The following is a 21,296-nucleotide window of genomic DNA, read 5'->3' as shown; positions in this document are numbered from 1 at the left end:
CCCCCTCTCGTGTTCTCTCTCTCATTCTTTCTCTCTCTCAAATAAATAAATAAAAAAAAAATCTTTAAAGAAAGTCATTTGTCTCTTACTTCCTGGTGGAAATATTGTACAGATGTGAAAAGAGTAAAGAAGAATGTTGGCAGCGAGGCTGGGAGGGTAGTCTTTAGCCAGTGTATTATTGCTAGAGGTAAAGAGTTCATTTAAAGATTCTTTTTTTTTCTATTTAAAATTATGTAATTTCTTAATCTTCTTTCATGTTTGCACATAAGTGATAGCATTCTCCAGAAAGGACTTTCAAAAAACTTGAACTGTCCTGGGTAGCATTCTGGCCATCTACTGAGAGAAACCTTGTGTCATGAGATCTGGGTTTGTGTTCCCATTGAACTGGAATGTGGGCAAGCCTAAAATTCTGAACTGATTGTATCTTTTTCACTTCACTGTCGTTTTATTGTTTTTGTAATTAAAAAAGAAAAAACCAGTTGTAAACATTTTAACCAGTGGTTCCTATGTACATTATTCTCCTGTTTTCCTTTTAATACAGTTTGTTGCATCTATGTATTTCTAAAAATATTTTATTTAAAAAAACTCATTGATTCAAATTTTTTAAAAAGATTATCATGCTCTAATCTTTGGGATTTCTTCCACTTAATATTACATTGCTAAAATTTATTCATATTTTTACTTGTCAGTAAAGTTTATTCATATTGTATGTGTGTTTCATTCTATGACTATTAACCAGAATTTATTTATCGGGTCTTCTGTTTATGGACATTTTCGATGTGTCCCAGTTTTTGTTTTATCTGTGAACAGTGCCTCTGAGAATATTCTTATACTTGTTTCTATTGTACGTTGCAAAAATGTCTCTTAGGAAAATGAGCTGTTAGATCAGAGTGTATGTGAATGTCCCACTTCAGGAAACAATGCCACTGTGTTTACCAAAGTGCTTGTACTGCAGCAAACAAGTTCCTGAATACAGACAGGACTCCTGTTCTTATGGGAATTACATTCTAGTTAAGTAAATAAAACAAGATACTTTCAGAAAAATTGCAGTGCTATGCAAAGAATAGCAGGAGTATTAGGAGCTGGGTTATGGGTGGTCTTTAGCCAGTTTCTATTTATTAGAGGTAAGAGTGGAAATTATTGTGAGGGTTGTTTTAGTGTGGTTATGGAAGGCCTCAGGAAGGATATCTAAGGTGAGACCTGGATGAAGAAGCAGCTTGGTCACAATCTGGGACTCTAAGGGTAGTAGCACAGAGGTGCTGGGGAAGGGACGAGCAGGGTCTGTAGCAGCAACAAAAAAGCCCTTGTCGTTGGAAAGCAGTGGACCAAGAGGAGAGTGAGAGGTGGGCAGGGCTGGAGCTGACAGTGCAGTGAAGAGACATTAGAAACTTAAGTAGGTGAGTGATGGGATTGTGTTTAGATTTTAAAAATATCACTCTTGCTACCATTTTGGTGTTGATTACCAGACCAGGAAGGGCAGGAATGGAAACAGGGAGATGGATTAGAAGCAACAGTTAGTCTAAGTGAAAGATAGTGATGATGGCTTACACTAAGGTCGTCGCGGAGAGGAGAGAAAGAGTGAGATTCAGGGTATGCGTTATAGATAAAGCAACAGGATTTGCTTATAAATTATTTTGGATTTTTAAGGAGAGAGAAGCTTTTAATTTCCAAAATGTGCTTCAATGGTGAAAAAAGGGGTATGTGAAAGCTGGTTTCTGGGTCTCTGTCCCAGAGTCGTCTCCTCTACACTTTGTACTACTGCTCCTTGATCTGTGGCCATAAACCTGGTTCTGGCACTTTCATCTTGCAGCCCCTTTTCTGGCCTTATGTCTTTGGAAAAATCTATTCAGGTCCTCTGCCCATTTTTAAAATTGGATGGTTGGTTCTTTTGGTGTTAGGTTGTATAAGTTCTCTCTTTATATTTGGATATTAACTCCTTATCGGATGTATCATTTGCAGATATCTTCTCTCCATCGATAGGTTGCCTTTTTGTTTTGTGGGTGGTTTCCTTTGCTGTGTAGTCCTCAAAATTTACTTTTGCTTTTCTTTCCCTTGCCTGGGTAGACATATTCATAAATATGTTGCTAAAGTCGATGTCCAAGAGATTGCTGCCTATGTTTCCTTTTAGGAGTTTTATGGTTTCAGGTCTCACATTTAGGTATTTAATCCATTTTAACTTTATTTATGAGTATGGTATGAGAAATTGGTTCAGTTTCACTCTTTTGCATGTAGCTGTCCAGTTTTCCCAGCATTATTTATGAAGAGACTGTCTTTTCCCCATATGAAGGGATTTTTGCAGATGTAATTGAAGTCTCAAGTCAGTTGTCCTTAAGATACAGACATTATCTGGATGGACCCTATCTAATGACACAGGCCCTTTAAGAGAGAGTTTTCTCAGGCTGGTGGCAGAAGAGAAGTCAGAGATTCAAAGCGTGAGAAGGATTAGGTGTGTCCCTAAAGGCTCAGAGATAAAAGTGGGGGGACATGTGGTGGGGAATGCTGCCAGCAAGGAAACAGGAACCTCAGTCCTACAACTGCAAGGAACTGAATTTGGCCAACAACCTGAAGGAGCGTAGAAGAAAAATCTTCCCAGAGCTGAAAGATGGGAGCAAGCCTGGCTGACACCTTGATTTTGGCCTTATAAGACCATTTATTAAGATATTCATTAATCTCATCAGAAAAGCTGTCAGGCTCACGATGTCAGATACAGATTTTCCAAAAATCTGACTACAGGAAAGTTCAAATTTTATCATTTGCCACAAATACTGACAGTTGTTTTCCTTGAAGTGACAGACTTACTTCATTTTTGAGAAAATATCTGCCGGATAACGTAGTTTGAGGTAACTGCAGTTTGTCTCCTGTTCTTTCAAATAAAAATGGTGTTCAGTTAAAAATGGGGCTAGTTCATCTTGTATCTTAATCACTAAAGTGATTTCCTCAAGACAATCGTCTGTCTAAAGTGCTTTATGCATACTTCCCATTTCATCACACAGAATATTAAAGAGATACATGGATTCAAGGGTCAAGATTGAATAAAATTAGTAATTTTTATTCTTCTTTAAGAATTTTAAGTGATGGGGCACCTGGGTGGCTCCGTCGTTGAGCGTCTGCCTTTGGCTCAGGTTATGATCCCAGGGTCCTGGGATTGAGCCCCGCGTCCGGCTCCCTGCTCCACGGGAAGCCTGCTTCTCTCTCTCCCACACCCCCTGCTTGTGTTCCCTCTTTCGCTGTGTCTTTCTCTGTCAAATAAATAAAATCTTAAAAAAAAAAAAAAGAATTTTAAGTGAAAGTAGATTTTGCTTTTTGAAATTGTGAGTGCTTGTTGGTGAAGAATATAATGACTTACTACTACAGTTGATTACACTGCCTTTGTTCATGGTTGTACCACCATTTTTACCCATGATGGTAACACGGTGAAGAGGTAATAAGTTGTTATTAAAATTGTCTTATTTTGGCAGACCCCTGAAAGAATCTTGGGGATCCTTGGCTATACTTTGAGAACTGCTGTCCTACATCTTTACCAGCATTTGCATTGTCAGTTTTTCTAGTTTTAACCATCTGGTGGGTGTATCTCATTGTGGTTTTTCTTGTCATTTTCTGATGGCTAATGAGAATTGAGCACCTTTTTATATGCTTATGGGCCATTAGGATATCTTCTCTGTAATGGGCCTGTGTAAGTGCCTCTTGGTGGAAGTAGACAGCCTTAGAAGGCCCAGTTTTGGACCCACATATTTACTGGACATCTGTAAGTCAATTAGGAAAAAATGTCATTTACTGTATAGCAATTTCCTTTGTTTTTGAAACTGTTTATTGAAGTGTAACATCAGTTTAGTGAGGTGCTTTGTACTTTTATTAACTTTTTGGTTTTTTAAAATTTACCAATTTTTTACTGTTTCATTTATATTTATTATTTCTTTATTTCAACTTACTTTGAATTTAATTCTCCTGTCCTTGTTCTAGGTTATGGGTCGACATTAGATGATTGATTTCAAGTCGTTTTCCTTTCTAATTTAAACATTTAAAGTTCTAAATTCCCCTCTAAACACTACTTTGACTGCATCCTAGAAATTTTGATATAGTGTATTTTAATATCATTTATTATGAAATATTTTCTAATTTCTTTTAAATTTTTCTTCTTTGACTCATTTGCTATTTATATGGTGCTTAATTTCTAAATGTTTGGGTCTTTTCTAGGTTTGTTACTGATTGTGTGTTGATTTAATAATACTATTCAAATTTCCATATCCTTAATTTTTTTGTCCAGGATTTTCTAGAGAGGAAGAGAGTTGTTAAATTTTCTAGTTATTATATGGTTTTCCATTTTCCCCCTCATTTCTATTGGTATTTACCTCATTGTATTTTGAAGTTATGTGCAACATATACATCCATGATAGTTATATTTTCCTGATGAATTGACTTTTTTATTATTTTCAAATGTCCCATTTTACCTTTGGTAATACTTTTTTTTCTTAGAGTCTGTTTTATCTTATAGTGACTATCGTAATAATAGTCAAGCCAGTTTTTCTTTGGCTTGCTATATTGTTTATCTTTTTCTATGCTTTTACTCTCAACCTATCTTTGTGTTAGTTTGCAACCCTCTTGGGAGCTTCCCACAGGAAATCTGAAACCTGTCCCCTTAGGTAGAGAGCAGGCAGAGACCCAGGAAAGGCAGGCCACTCCAGGTTGGTAGGTGACAGTTTTAATAAGCAAAGGGAGCTTACATACGAGGTTTGTATTGGGTGGCAGCAGAATGAATGGATCCTGGCCCCTGCCTGTCAAATCTTAAAAGTTAAAAGTTTATAAAGAAGCCTTTACTGGGTTTAGTCACATAAACTGTGCAGGTGTTCTCAACACATCGCTATCTCAAGGCTGTGTCCTTGGAGCAGCCTCAGGGAGTGGGAAAGGCAAGCAGAACACACATTGCAAGGATGGGAGGGGTAAGGAGCATCTCACAGTCCAGCTCACCAGTCAGTGGTCATGTCTTTTTGATGACGTTTTCCAACACTTTGTCTTTATTTTTAAGGTGTATTGCTTGTCAACAACACTTAGTTGGGTCTTGCTTTTTTATCCAGTCAGGCATCCTATGCATTTTATTTTATTTTTTTAAAAGATTTTTATTTATTTATTTGACAGAGAGAGACACAGCGAGAGAGGGAACACAAGCAGGGGGAGTGGGAGAGGGAGAAGCAGGCTTCCCGTGGAGCAGGGAGCCAGATACAGGGCTCAATCCCAGCCCTGGGATCATGACCTGAGCCGAAGGCAGACGCTTAACGACTGAGCCACCCAGGCGCCCCTCCATCCTCTGCATTTTAATTAGAGTGTTTGGTCTATTTATATTTAAACTACCTGCTAATTCCAATATCTGGGTCATTGCATGGCTTTTTCTATTGACAGCTTTTTCTCTTTACTATGACTTAGTCTTTTTTTTGTTGTATACTGATCATTATGGATGAAGCATCACAGAGATGCTTGTCTTCTGTTACCTTTTTCGAAATATTAATTTTGCTTCTAGTAGGTATTTAAATGAGTGGCTGATCACACCAAACATTGAGAACATTGGTTTGACACTACACCAGCATGGACTGGTTTTGCTAGCCCAGGGGACTTCTCTAATCCTCAGACATTGTCTTTACTCTTAAGCTATGCAGTGTAAAGCCAGCAGTTAACTTGGCTTGGCTCAAATAAAAAATTCTGTTTTTCCTGTGGTGGGCAGCAGCTGAGATATCTTACTCATCCTCTTTCAGCCTTCTAACTTTTCTTGCACATGTGAGTTAAAGAGTCAGCCAAGAATTTGAATTGAATTGATTTTTAGAATATAGGTTTCCTCCGTAGTCCTCTTTTTTTCTGGGATTTCCACCCTCCAATTTACACTTACTTTGGTGACCCCAAACTCTGTCACTTAATACCTCTAACAAATAAGATTGTGACTTTCTGCTTGCTCTAGGCACTCCTGTATCGTGGGAATTGGGATGTGCTCCCACGGGAAAAGCTCATCTATGTGGATCTCACCTGTGAGTATGGTTGTTTTTTAAATGGTTGAATCCCTGCTAGTTTTGCTGACCTTCAGTTACTACTGCAGGCTGGCTTCCTTTGGGAAGCAAATATGGGACAGAGATTAATGTGAAGGAAGTTTATTAGGATATTATTGGTATCGACACCTGTGAAAGGGAAGGAAGTAATGGGTGGAGGGAGAAGTTAGGCTGTGATGCAACTTTAAAAAGGCTTGGGCTGGGGCGCTGGGGGGCTCCGTCGTTAAGCATCTGCCTTAGGCTCAAGTCATGATCCCAGGGTCCTGGGATCGAGCCCTGCATCGGGCTCCCTGCTCCGCAGGAAGCCTGCTACTCCTTCTTCCACTCCTCCTGCTTGTGTTCTCTCTCACTGTGTCTCTCTCTGTCAAACAAATAAATAAAATCTTAAAAAAAAAAAGGCTTGAGTTGACCCCATAGGGTGTTCTTCAGTGTTGTCTTTAGTTGGAGTGATGGGGCCAAACCTATTCATCCCTTCATTAGATGTACTTCCGTAGTCCCTCTCTGACTTTTTTGAAGTACTTGTATTTTGTCCACTCTTGGTGGTTCTTAACCTGTTGGAGATACACAACTTGGAGAAATACAGGCTACTCCATCACTATCAGAACCAAGACTTTCTAAGTTTTTTAAATAAATAATAAATAAATAAAGTGTGTATATATATTATATATATTTATATATATATTTGGTTTGTTGGTAGTATATCACACTCATTTCACCATGTGAAGACATGTCAGGAATTTGGCATTTACTTTGAACTACTTGCCTGTTAGTGTATGTAACAAAAAAGTGCTTCTCTACTAAGGTTTCATCTGTAATCAGAAACCATAATTGTTAGCTACATGTTTAATAGCTGTCAAAAATAGGGGAGGATTTCCTAACATAAAAGAACATCAACACAAGAGAGTAAATATTTGCATAAGAACCATAAAGCATTTATATGATATGTAACTATGAAAAATTATTTCAGTTTTGAATACTATATTAAATTCTAAGCTCTTATTTAATGGATTTTTACAATTTACAAATTAGCTAATCATTGATTTGATATGTAGTATATGATAGTTTCTATTGAAATCATTTAGTTCAAAGATATTTTAACCTTATTTTTCAAAAGGTTTTACTCTCAGACACACACTTGTGAAATATTTTTAAAAGTATATTCTGGTTTAATTTGATGTCACAAATTTAGCGTGGGGAGGACAGAAATGCCTAAATTAAACAGTTGTTTGCTCTCCTGCCATAGCCCAACAAAAATGCTTTTCCTTAAGATGTTTTGTTAAAACATAAAGTAAATTTGTGTAGTAAATAAAGTAAATTACGTAAAAGAAAGTAAATAGAACAATCAGTAAATGCATTATGGAATACAGTTTTATTATTCATTGTATGTTTTACTTTGCATTCTAATTGTAAACTGAAATGAGAAAGATTAGGGAGAGGAAGAGGAAAGCTCCCTGACATATATCCAGGTCCAAAAGCAATTATTTTTTTCAGTAGCATTTGAAGCATTTCCTCAAAAATAAAGATTGGGAAAAAATTAAGTACTTTCTTTTTACGTATATTTAATGCAGTGATCTCGATGGGCCAACCAACCAGTAATGTTAAACCTAAATTTAGTTTGTGTTTTCAGCCTTTGTATTGCAGTAATTATTTCTTTTACAAGAGTGCCACCTGATGTTCCAATTCTTTAGTAGCATCTGGCTGCATATTTCATTTAGCAGCTTAAAAATATTTTTGTCCCGTTGCTTGTTATCTGGTCACATTAATGTTACATGTAATGTGTCTCTTAATATGCAGACTGTATTCTAGTACAGGTAATAAAAATTAAAATCCTTAAGTAGTTTCATTTTTAGAAACTGAGTTATTTTGTATTTTAAGGGATTCAGATATATGATTTTTTTTCTTTTGGCCCCAAACCTTGCTGATAGCCTTTCCCTGACACTATCTTTTGTGTCATTGCTGTATCTCTGCAGACCATCAACTCTCGATTTGCAGTTAATGGAGTCATTGGGGTTGCTTGGTGGGGTGCTGATGGAGGTGATGGAGACAAATTTTATAACACGGTGTAAAAACAGTATTAATTAGCTCTTTGGTAATTCAGAATGCTTGATAATTGAGCCAACAGTGTAAGGATTAATTAGGAACAAAGTGTTCTTAAAAGATTTGTGAATCAAAATACTATAAACATGATTTCAGAAAAATTATTTAAAGTAAGAGTGATATTCTTTTCCCAAATATCCATTTACATGTGACTGATGCCTTAATTAATATGCATCTCTTCATTTATACTGATTTCTCTAAGGCCTTCTATCAGGACACACTTTTTCTAAGTATAAGAAGTTAGTAAGTTAATGACTGTTTTTGCAGTAATGTCCAATTTAAGTCGAAAGAACATTATAATTAAAAGCTTATATTTGGGGCACCTGGGTGGCTCAGTCATTTAAGTGTCTGGCTCTTGGTTTCAGTTCAGGTCATAATCTTAGGGTCCTGGGATTGAGCCCTGCATCAGCTGTGCGTTCAGCTTGGCGTCTGCTTGAGATTCTCTCCCCCTCTTTCTCTGTTTCTGTCCCCACTTGTGTGCACACGTGTGTGCACTTTCTCTCTCTCCACCAAATAGATAAAATCGTAAAAAATAAAAGCTTATATTTGACAAAAGTAAGAAATTAATACAATTGTATTTTTAAAAAAATACTTCAGATTTCAGATTTTCATAAATCTAAAAACTGGTTCAGGCAGTGCAGCATTATGTAAAGAACACATGTCAAATTTGACTTTTTTCTGTTTCCTGGTTCTTTGTCTCAGGGTAAATGATGTAATAATTAAACAACCTACCTTTATTTTTGTGTGAATTGGGCATAGCCAGATGTACCTTCATGGGTGGTTTTGACTTTTAAATAAAATTACATGTATTACTTAATGGTTTATGGCCAATAGTAACTTAAGGTTTATCAAATTGTTGGTCATTTTAGAGGATAACTTCTGGTTTTGTTAGTTTTTCTCTGTTGTTTTCCTCCTATTTCATTTTTTCCTGCTCTGGTATCTAAGACTATTTCTGTCTGCTTGCTTTGGGTTTAGTTTGTTCTTTCACTAGTTTTTTAAGGTAGGTGGCTAGGTTATTGATTTGGGATTTTTCTACTTTTTAGAATACAGGCATAGACGGCTGTAAATTTCCTTTGATCACTATTTTCACTGCATCCCATTGGTTTTGGTTATTGTATTTTCATTCTTGCTTATCCCCATATATTTTCTAATTTCCCTTATAAATTCTTCTTTAACCTGCTTGTCATTTAGGTTGTGTTAATTTTTACTTATATGTGAGTTTCTCACATTTCTTTCAGTTATTTATTTCTAGTTTGATTCCATTGGGTTTAAATAATCAAGAGTTGTTTAATGACCTAACATATGGTTTATCCTGGAGAATGTTCCTGTGCTCTTGAGAAGAATGTGTATTCCGATGGTGTTGGTGAAATATCATAGAGGTAGGTGTCTGTTAGGTCACGTCGGTTTATGTTGTTCAAGCCTTCTGTTCCTTGTTGATCTTCTAAGTGTTTTATCGCTTACAGGGCGGTATTGAAGTCTCCACGGTTACTGTGGCACTCCCCATTTCTCGTTAGTTCTGTCATGTTTTGCTTCATGAATTTTGCATGCATGTCTGTTTATAATTATTTCATCTTGTTGACAGATGGACCCTTTTATCATTATAAAATGTTCTTTGTCTCCAGTAACCATTTTTTTGTCTTGAAATCTTAATTTGTTAGTATAGCTGTTTTTCAATATTTCATAAAATATTCTTTTCCATCCTTTCACCTTATGTTTATTTATGTATTTATTTATTTTTTAAGATTTTACTTATTTTTTTGTCAGGGAGAGAGAGAGAGAGCACAAAGCAGGGGGGAGCAGCAGAGAGAGAGAGAAGCAGGCTCTCTGCTGAGCAGGGGGCCTGATGTGGACTCGATCCCAGGACCCTGAGATCATGACCTGAGCTGAAGGCAGACGCTCAACCGACTGAGCCACCCAGGCATCCCGTTTCACTTTATATTTAAAGTGTGTCTCTTGTAGAAAGCATACAGTTGGATCATGTTTTTTGAGAAACCATTCTGCCAATGGAATGTTTAGTTGAAGTTTTTAATTTATGTACATTTAACATATTTACTAAGATTTTACATCTGCCATTTTGCTACTTATTTTCTGTGTCTTATGTCTTTTCCTTTCTTTCTCTGTTATGACATTCTTTTGTTAGCTATTTTCTAGTGCACCATTTAAATTTACTTTTTTTTTTATAGTATTTAAAAATTTTTTTTTATCTATTTAAGTAATCTCTACACCCAAGGTGGGGCTCAAACTCAAGACCTAGAGAATCAAAAGTCACATGTTCTTCTGACTGAGCTAGCCAGGTGCCCCTATTTTACAGTATTTTTTGAGTTATTTTGTTAGTGGTTGCCTTGGGGATTATAATTAACAATATTTTAATGTATAACAATCTAGTTTGAATTAATACCAACTTAATTTCAGTAAGCAAAATCTTTGCTTCTGTATAGCTTCTTTTTCTCCTCTTTGTGCTGTTATTTCATACAAATTACTCTTTATACATTGTGTGCCTATCAACACACTTATAATTATTACAAATAGAAAAAAGTTATATCATTATTAACTTTTAAATATTGAATACTAGTTGAATTGGTAATGATTTGGAAAATTAGATTAAGTACAATATATTATGAATATTAGTTTTACCTATTTTGAATTATTTCTATAGGACAAGACAGCATTGCGCTAGACCTTTGCTAATCAAGGGGGATACATCAGTATTCCCTTGGTTTTCATTAGAAATACAGAATCTCCCCACTCCAGCCCTATTGAATCAGAATCTGCATTTTAATATTTATTTATTTTCCAGAATCTACATTTTAACAAAATCCCCAGGTGATTTGTTTGCATAGTAAATTTTGCAAAGAAGCACTAAGCTACTAGATTGTTAAAGGATGAATAGATTCACAGAGGAGTGCAGGCAGCCTCCTAGCTTCTGGAACTCAGCTTGGGGCTGGGGTTTGTTCCCCTCATCTCTGCTGCTTATGACTTTTATCTTAAGAACAAACACACAGACAATAACGATAATCACAAAACTTATTTATTTTGGTTTTAGTAGGGTTTTAGGAGGGAGCAAAGTTAAAATGTGTGTCTTTAAATTTGTTCTTGTTCACTAATAGATAGAAGTTTATGATATATTATTGACATTAAAATCATGCTCTCTTCAGTTAAGAATATATATGATGATTTTCTCTTGAAAGCCTTTTAAAAACTGTTCTCAGCCAGAAGTTTTTGATTCCTTAAAATGATAGAGGTTTTGCATAGGCCTTCTTTTGGTATGCAGTATAATTTATTTATATGTAAATTTTATTTATATGAGATTGGGGAAAGTATGTGTTTGAAACATCAGTGTCTTCAGTTATTTTATGTATACCTTTTTCCCCCTAGTTAGAATGTATCACGTAATTTGAGTCAGTGGTTTTTAAATGTGACCTCACAACAGAATCACATGAGAGGCTCTTAATAAATACTGGTGCTCTCACCCTATCCGTAGAGAATCTGATTTAGTTGGTGGGTCTCAGGCATTGAGAGCTCCTAGATAATTCTAATGTGTAGTTAGGTTTGAGAACTGTTGTACTGTTTGGTTCAGTTTTGTGTGTTAAATAGTTGTAGGCATGAATAAATATAACTTGGGCCCAATATATTACTGTACAAATTCTGCACAGAAACAATGATCAGACTTTAATCTGTAAAGGAATCACCTAGAAGTTAACAATGCGGAGTTTTGAGTCTTACTCCATTTAAGAGTTGTAGGATTGATCCTAGAAACCACCATTTTTAGAGGACTTGCAGATGATTGTGATGCAAGTGGTTCATGATCCATTGCCTTAACCCAAACTGGATTCTGATTAGAGGATATGTGTTTAATGGGGAATTTACATCTTCTCATGTTGAGAAAACTTGACTCTGGCAAGATAAAATACATATTCTTTAAATATATATTCTCCTCTCCTCTAGCCTTTTCAGTGTTGGACAGTTTTTTGGTCTAGGTTGACCCTTGAACATCGTAAGGGGTTAGGGACATCAACCCCATGCAGTCAAAAATCACATACAACTTTTAATTCCACAAAAACTTAACTACTATTAGCCTACTGTTGACCAGATGCCTTACAGTAGCATACATAGTCAAAACACATGTTTTGTATGTTATATGTTTTGTATACAGTGTTCTTACAATAAAGTAAACTAGAGAAAGGAAAATCTTGTTAAGAAAATTATAAGGAAGAGAAAATACGTTTACAGTATTGTACTGCATTTATTGAAAAAAAAAATCCACATGTAAGTGGACCCATGCAATTCAAACCTGTGTTGTTCAAGGATCAACTATATATTGATTATTAAAAAATGTCTAGCTATTGGAGACATTTGATAACATTTGTTCTATTTGCATTAAGAACAAAATAGTTGGGTATGAATGTCTTTGGGAGGGGTTAATTATTGACCACAGTTCACAATTTCATTTTAATTGATACCTGCAGGAGGCTTGTTTGGATTAGGGAATAACTTCACTGAAGCTTTTCTCTCATACCTACTCCTGTCTTTCTGTGCTGCTTTTGAAATGGACCCTCCAGAATTCTACCCTAACACAGTTTAACCACTTACAGGGCATAAGATACATTGCTCTTAAGCAAAAAATATAAAAAGTGCCATTTGGATGTTTTTATTCGGCGAGCTGTGTATATTTTTGAGTCAATAGCCCCCTGATAAAAGTGGCGTTTTTGTTTTTCTCTAAAAGAGAAAGGTAACCTTTTGTTTTCTTTGTATTGTTGCACCAAGGCTAAAATAACTTTTTTCCTTTCTCTCTCGCTTCCAGAGCTTCGTTTATCTTTATTGATAGTCTCACTCACGGTTCTCTTATACTCCTAACCCATGCCTTTCTCTTGCCCTAAAATTCATCTTCAGGGGCTCTTGGGTGGTTCAGTCGGTTAAGCATCTGCCTTCAGCTTAGGTCATGATCCCAGGGTCCTGGGATCAAGCCCCATGTTGGGCTCCCTGCTCAATGGGAGGCCTGCTTCTCCCTCTCCCTCTGCTTGCTGCTCCCCCTACTTGTACTCTCTCTGTCAAATAAATCTTTAAAAAAATTCATCTTCAGCATTTTTATCTTTTTTCTTTGTTTTGTCCACCCTCTGCTCTCCTGCACACTCCAGATGGTGAATAAATATGTTAAAGGGGTTTAGGTCACATTATCCAGTTAATGATACTCTGGTTTTTAAAAAGGTAATTTATTCTAGAGAATGTTCCAGTTAAAGGAAAAGCATATTTGCCATTAAGTCATATGCTCTGCCTGATCTAGTTTTCTTAAGCAATCTATGCAAGTGCTATAGCTTCAAAAACCTCATTTGTCCAGAGTTTAATTCCTTTTCACTGTTTGTCCATGAGCTTTAGGATGAAGAGATGTATTTGGAAATGGGATTGCCAGGATTTGTTTTTTTCATGACAAAGTGGTTATGTATCCCTGTGTTTGCAGCAGACTAAATTATGTGGGATTCAGAATGAGCAGTGTGTGTGTGTGGATGGGTAGTTAAGGTGAATATTAATAACCTCTGGATTTTAAGTATTTTTAATTGTAAGTAGGAGCATATCTCTTATCTTCCTTTTCCTCTGTGGAAGATAGAATATTAGTAGTTACGTGGCAGAAAAATAAAGTTCTAGTCTGACCTGAGAAAGTTTGAGGCAAGTCTTAGTAATTTACAAATGATATGTTAATGTTATTGAAATTATCTATCAAAATATTACAGAGGTTTGAAAATTACTGGAGAAATTACATTTCTGGACCGGAATAACAGAGATTTTGGCTGGTTAGTCTGAGAAATTGCCTAAGAACATGATCTCTGCTATTGAGTGAGACTTTAATTCTCTACTCTTTTGTGCTTCCTAAGTAGAGCTTAAATTACATAACAGACTTCAGAAACATGTAGCTGGAAAATAGGTTTAAACTTTCTTATTTATCATTTGGAGGACAGGAATACTAGAAAAGTTTCTGAAAGGGTGCCCCCACCTGAACTCAATAAAACGGTAAGACTAGAAGGAAAAGATAGGCTTTGTTTGTAAATCTTTAACCATTTTTATATTTGATAATTAATAACAACTACCTAAACACTGTGGGTAAAGTATGATGAAACAATTTTTTATAAGTAGTGTTTTATACATAAAACTGAGATTTCTATTTATTTCTGGTAGGAAAAGATACAGCTTTCAAAATAAATCATTTCTATTTGAAATAATGCCCAAGATAAAAGGTGAAAAGAATTTTTAAAATCCAGTTACCAAATTCTCAAGAGCATAATCTGGGTTTGAAATTTAGTAGGTGTGTGTTTCTGAATTCAGTACCTCTTACCAGTGTGACCAAAAGACTGGTTGATACAGGGTATAAAGAGCTGTCCTGTTTGCCCTTACTCTGTTCTGAAGAGCCACAATAGTGCTCCCCAGGGGTTGGCTGTGCCTTTCATTAGGTCTGCAGTGAAAGTCAGCTCTCCCTTTTTATTTTTATTTTTTAAAAAGATTATTTCAGAGAGTGTGTGCACGAGCAGGAGGGGTAGGAGGGTTGGAAAGGGAGAGGGAGAGAGAATCTGAAGCAGACTCTGCACTTAGACTGTGCACTGCACCCAGGTGGGGCTTGATCTTAGGACCTCAAGATCAGGAACTGAACCAAAACCAAGAGTTGGTTGCTTTACTGACTGAGGCACCCAGGTGCCCCACCCTCTTCCCTCTTAAGGCTCATTCTCCTTGCTACAGATGTTGATTCCACTAGCACTTTCCAGTGAACATTCTAGATGCCAAATGTGTCAGAGTCTGCTTCCTGGTGCAAAATCCACCTTGCGTTATTACTAGATCTTACCTTTAAATTGGCTAGGAATTGTAATCCTGAATAGTTTTTATTATTTGGCATTAGGTGAGGGACTCCTCCTGTGCCTCAGATGCGTGCCTTTAGAAATTTTCCTTGAGCCCTTTCTCCCTCACCCTGTCTTTACTTTGGTATGTATTTTTCCTTCCATTTTCTATCTTACCTCTCTTGCCTCCTTATATAGTTCTTTTATTACCATTTATGTTTATATAAATTTATACCTGAAGAGGTCAGGAAAGGCTTCTTTTTTTATTGACACTTTTTAAAAAAGATTTATTTATTAGAGAGAATGGGGTGGGGTAGGGGCAGAGAGAGAGGGAGAGAGAGAACCCAAGCAGACTCCCCGCTGAGTGTAGAGTCCGACATGGGGCTCGATCTCACAACCCTGAGATGGTGACCTGAGCCAAAATCAAAAGTCAGACGCTTAACCCATTGAGCCACCCAGGCGTCCCGGGGAGGGCTTCTTAAAGGAGGTGACGTTTGAGTTAATTTAGAACAAATAGAATTTTGCCAGGTGTGTAGAGATGTGTGTGTAAGTGGAGATGGAGGATGGAGCACGTTAAAGGTACAGGGAACCACCTCTGTAAAGAACTTGAAACAGCATGATAAGTAGGGGGGAACTATAGATAGTTGCTGTGGCTAATGGACGGATGTGATGCTGGACAGATACATAAAGACCAGGTCATATATACTATATAAAGAAGTTTGCACTTCATTCTGTAGCAGTGGGACACCATCGATAAGTGGGTCTATATTTTCAGTATCAGATTTATAATAAGTAGATATTATTTAACATATTTAATTCTTCACAGTGTGTTTAATGTAATATTATGAATTTGAAATGACATACAGTTAAGACTTCATAAATGTCAGCAGACTTTAAAAGTAGATGTAAGTCAAGGTTAGTCTTGATATTTTACTTGAGAGTTTACACAACAGTTTATAAACACTGTAGTAGGTACATTGCCAAGTCAATTGCGTATATGTCATATTAAATTCTCCCAGTGTCTTTCTCAAGAAACCCTCAAGAAATCCCCCAAAATAGAAATAATTGACCAGTATTCTCTGATCACACTGCAGTAAAAGTAGAAGTTAATAATTAAAAACATGTAAAACACAAAAAAACATTATCACCTATAAATTACAGCTCTAAATAATTTTTGGATCAAAGAGGAAGTAAAAAAATGTAGAAAAGGACAATGGAAACAAAATATATTAGAACCAGTGGGGTCTAGCTAAAACTGCATATATAGGAGGATTATTTATCTTAAATATCCATATTAATAAACAGGAAAGAATTAGAGTAAATGCATTACCCATCTAACTCCAGGAGAGAAAAAAACCAAAATATATCCAAAGAGAGCAAAGGAAGGAATTAACAAAGACTGAATAATGGCCTTTCAGGTATGCCCTGTGACTGTGTTACTTTACATGGTATATTAGTTTACTGTGGCGGCTGCAGCAAGTTACCACAAACTCGGTAACGTAACAGAAATTTATTCTCTCATGGTTTTAGACACCAGATAGCAGAAATCAAGGTGTTGGCAGAGCCCTGCTCCCTCCGAAGGCTCTGGGGGTGGATTGGTTCCTCACCCTTTCTGGCTTCTGGTGGCTGCCAGCATCCTGCGCTTATGGCTGGTTCCCTCCAGTCTCTCTGCCTCTGTCTTCAGGTCACTTTCTCCTCTTCTGTGTTTCTCATCTCTCTTTGTCTCTTAAAAGCATACTTGTGATGGCATTTAGGGACCACCTAGATAATGCAGGGTTATTTTCTTATTTCAAAAATCTTAATCATAATCGGCAAAGATCCTCTTTTTCAAGTAAAATAACATTCACAAATTCTAGGGACTAGGACATGGATATGTCTTTGGGACCCATATCAGATTACTACATGCAGCAAAAAGGACTTTGCTGATGTGATTAAGTTAAGGATCTTAACATGGGGAGATTATCCTGGATATCTGGGTGGGCCCAAGGTATCCTCAGGGGTTCTTACAAGAGAGAAGCAAGAGAATCAGTGACTAGTAGATGTGATGATGGATTTAGGAGGTTAGAGTGATGTGTTGAAAGGCCATGAGCAGAGGACTACAGCTGGCCTCTAGAAGTTTATGTAAGAGGCAAGAAACAGATTCTCTCCCTCTTCTCGGGAGACCGGCCCTGTGAACATCTTGACTTTAGGTCAGTGAGACTGGTTTTGGACTTCTGACCTCCAGAACTATCAGATAAATATGTGTTGTTCTAAGCCACTAAGTTTGGAGTGACTTGTTACAGTAGCAATTGGAAGCTAATTCAGAGATCAAAGCAGAAATTGATAGAGTGCACTGAGTGCTAGCATGTGTTCTAAGCACTTATGTACTTATTTATGTTCTCACAATAACCTTATGAAATAGGAACTGTGATTGCTAAACGAAGGCACTGAGAAGTTAGGTAACATTTTCAGTAGGTGGTGGATCTAATTAGAGAAATTGAAGAGCTGTTTTATTTTAGAAACAATGAAATAACTAATCTGTTAAGTTTCATTAGGAAAGGAGCATGGATACATAAAGAATTTATTATTTTTTTTGGAGAGGAGGGAGGGGCAGACAGAGAGGAAGAGAGAGAATCTCAAGCAGGCTCCACACCCAGCACAAAGCCGGACACAGGCCCGATCCCACAGCCCCGAGATCAGGATCTGAGCCGAAATCAAGACTGAACCACCTAGGCGCCCCAGGCACATAAAAAATTTAAAGAACTGTAAGATTTGTTCAGCTCTGATGAAAGAAATACGAGAAACTGAATGAATTGGATAATATTTCTAGGAAGGTGGTTGTAATTACCTAGAAGACTGACCCTAGAAGAGAGAGAAAATGGAAACAGAGCAATTATAGAAGAAATAGAAAAACTTGTTAAAGAGCAACAACCCTTCTTGCCACACCAATCCATCAGACTTGGATGATATTGGAGAGGAAGTCTACCATGTCTTTATGAAAGGGGTAATACCAGCGCCATTTAAATAGAATGGTACAGAGAGTAGAAAAAGAAGGAGCAGTTTCAAAATTTTTAAAAGATGCTAGCAAAACTTTGCAAAGATTGCACAAAGGATTGATTAGTCTCACAAATAGATATCAGTGTAAACATCCTTTATTTTTATTTTTTTATTTTTGATTTTCTTACTGCCCCCTAAATATCCTTTAAATATTAGTAGAACACAAAGCTCATTAAAGAATAATATACCACCATCAAGATGTGATTATTTCCTCCCCTCCTTGAAAGCAGAGATAATTCCTTATATAAATCACCATATAAATAAATCAAATGAAAAATCTTATTTTGAAAAGCCATTTGTTAAAATTCAACATCCAGTCTTGATAGAAGAAATAAGTGACGGTTTGTTTTAACCTGATAAAGTGTGTGTGTGTGTGTGTGTGTTGTCTGTCTGTCTGTTTCCAAAAGCCAGCACCATGATTACTGAGCAAACGAAACATTATCATTAACCAGAATAAAACAATGATAATCACTGGGAAGAAGAACTTCAGACAGGAAAGTGTTGCCTAAGTTGAGTCTTAAAAGATGAGTCCTTGTTTACCAAGCTAATAGGTGAAAGGCTGTTCAAAAGAGAGGGGCTAAGTATTATAAACAGGCATAGCAATGTGAAAAAAAATTGGTGAGTTCAGGGAAGTAATTTATAGATAGGACTTGAGAGGAATTCATAAAGGCAGGCAATTTTTTTAAAAATTTTTTTATTGTTATGTTAATCACCATATATTACATCATTAGTTTTTGGTGCAGTGTTCCATGATTCATTGTTTGTTCATAACACCCAGTGTGCCATGCAGAACGTGCCCTCCTCAATACCCATCACCAGGCTAACCCATCCCCCTACCCCCTCCCCTCTAGAACCCTCAGTTTGTTTTTCAGAGTCCATCATCTCTCATGGTTCGTCTCCCCCTCTGACATACTCCCCTTTTCTTCCTCTCCTGTTACCTTCTTTTTCTTTTTTCTTAAAATATGTTGCGTTATTTGTATCAGAAGTACAGATCTGTGATTCAACAGTCTTGCACAATTCACAGCACTCACCGTAGCACATACCCTCCCCAATGTCTGTCACCCAGCCACCCCATCCCTCCCACCCCCAACCACTCCAGTAATACTTAGTTTGTTTCCTGAGATTAAGAATTCCTCATATCAGTGAGGTCATGTGATACATGTCTTTCTCTGATTGACTTATTTCACTCAGCATAACACCCTCCAGTTCCATCCACGTCGTTGCAAATGGCAAGATCTCATTCCTTTTGATGGCTGCATAATATTCCATTGTGTATATATACCACCTCTTCTTTATCCATTCATCTGTCGATGGGCATCTTGGCTCTTTCCACAGTTTGGCTATTGTGGACATTGCAAGGCAGGCAATTTTTAAAAAAGATTTCATATTGACTTTTAGAATCAATATATATTCTTGATGAGAAGAACTATTATTTAATTGATTGGACTTAAGCAGAGTTACAATTGGGTTTATAAACTCTGAGAATATATTCTTTGAAAACCTTTTCTTGCTTCAGTATCCATGAGCTGCAGTTAATCCATGGGTTAGTTTTGAAGTCAGTGCCCAAGGAAAGTAACACTTAGTTAAAAGTATCCCTGAAAACCCTTTAAATTTACTATAAAGAACAGAATAAAAGCATACTATCTTCCCAAAATTCATCATAGCTTTTTTCCATCAATGAAATAGATTTGCTGTTTTTTCATTTGAGTACCAGGTGATGTACATTGAGTTTAGATTTTTTGGAAGCTCTGTTTTATTAAAAATGCATGTCTTTAAACCATTTGAAATCCTGCCCAGTGCTGAGTAGGTCTTGTTGAGTTTGCACGAATTCATTGCATATTAAACTATGCTACTTACTCTGTAGCTATTGTACAGAGAGATAGTAGTAGATACTTGTTGTCCTTTCTCAAGTTTTTATTTTAAAAAGTTTATTATTTTTTTACAGTAGGATTCTGATTTTTTTGGGAATCCTTACCTCAGTCTTAGTTACTTAGGGATCAAGGGGGTTTTTCACCTTCCTGTTGCAAGGATAACGTCCAGGACTCAAGCCCTGACTAGACAGCACAGTATGGTCTTTTAGACACAGTGAGCGGTTCAGAAGTAGGTAAATAGTCTTAAGATGGCCCAATTAAACTGAATCTGTGGTGGCTACCAGAAGTGGAAAGGGTACAGGACAGGGGCCACCATGTGATTCGAAGGACTGCAGCTTGTGCATTGTGAAGTGGTTGAAGGAGGCTGGTCATTAATTGGTTGAAAAGTATACTGCATGTGGATAGATGTGGCTCATCCTCCTGGTGAGGTGTGTTTTCTGTGTTCCTAGATGACTTGTTTCTGCTGGGTACAGGTTCTGCATTCACCTAACCTGAACCCTGGTTGACAAGCCAAGGAAACCCTTGCTTGTTGTGGTAAATAAAGTTTTATTGAAGACATCCATGTCCTTTCCTTTTACTGTTGTCTGTGGCTGCTTTTCTTCTACAAAGGCAGAGTTGTGACAGAGAACGTAGGGTTCACAAAGCTTAAAGTATTATCTAGTCCTTTACAGAAAAAGTTTGCTAATTCCTGACCTAGTTCTTTTCAGCAGATGAAATCAGGCATGAACAAATGCAAAATTCATGCTGTGTTCCAATTGTTCCTTAATATATCATTCACTTTGGAATACATTTGTATTTTCAAAACAAATGGTTTAGTAAAACGGTATCTGAAACCTAAGATTATATATATATACACATACATACATATATATATATTTATGTATTTATTTTAGAGGGAACGTGGGAAGGGGGAGGAGCACAGGAGAGGGAGAAGGGAGAGGAGGAAATTCCCGGCTGAGTGGGGAGCCCCACACCACACAGGGCCTGATCCCAGGACCCTGAGATCATGACTTAAGCCGAAACCAGGAGTCAGATGCTAAACTGACTGAGCCACCCGGGCGCCTCTGAAACCTAAGGTTATAGCCAGCATCTGGACAGCAGGACAAAATCAACAAGTGAAGACACTTTCCTGAAAAAATCTGAACCTTCTGAATCTTTCTGTGCTTGAAGTGAGACCAGTCCTTGCGTATTTTGTTATATGAACCAATAAATTTCTTTTGTTTAGTCCAGTTTGAGTTATGTTTTCTATCACTTGCAACAGAATTCTTAAAAAAAACTTTTTTAGAATAGTTTTAGATTTACCAAAAAGTTACACATAGTATAGAGTTCCCATTGACCCCATATCCAGTTTTCCCTTTTGTTAATATCTTACACTTAATGGTACATTTGTTACATGTAATGAGCTAATATTGATGCATAATTGTTATCTGTGGCTCATACTTTAT

General features: G+C 36.8%; 1 protein-coding gene across 3 annotated transcripts in view; it reads left to right on the top strand.

Moving 5' to 3' along the window:
- The window catches only part of ARHGAP32 (Rho GTPase activating protein 32), a 311,991-nt gene that overhangs the window by 59,184 nt on the left and 231,511 nt on the right, over positions 1–21,296 (top strand). The window lies entirely within an intron of this gene.

The sequence above is a fragment of the Callorhinus ursinus genome, unplaced genomic scaffold (genome assembly GCF_003265705.2).
Source record: "Callorhinus ursinus isolate GAN/ISIS: 27379988/994484 unplaced genomic scaffold, GSC_fseal_2.0 scaffold19, whole genome shotgun sequence".
Classification (NCBI taxonomy): domain Eukaryota; kingdom Metazoa; phylum Chordata; class Mammalia; order Carnivora; family Otariidae; genus Callorhinus; species Callorhinus ursinus.
Note: the sequence above shows the minus strand (reverse complement) of the source record. Positions and strands in the feature narration are given on the sequence as shown.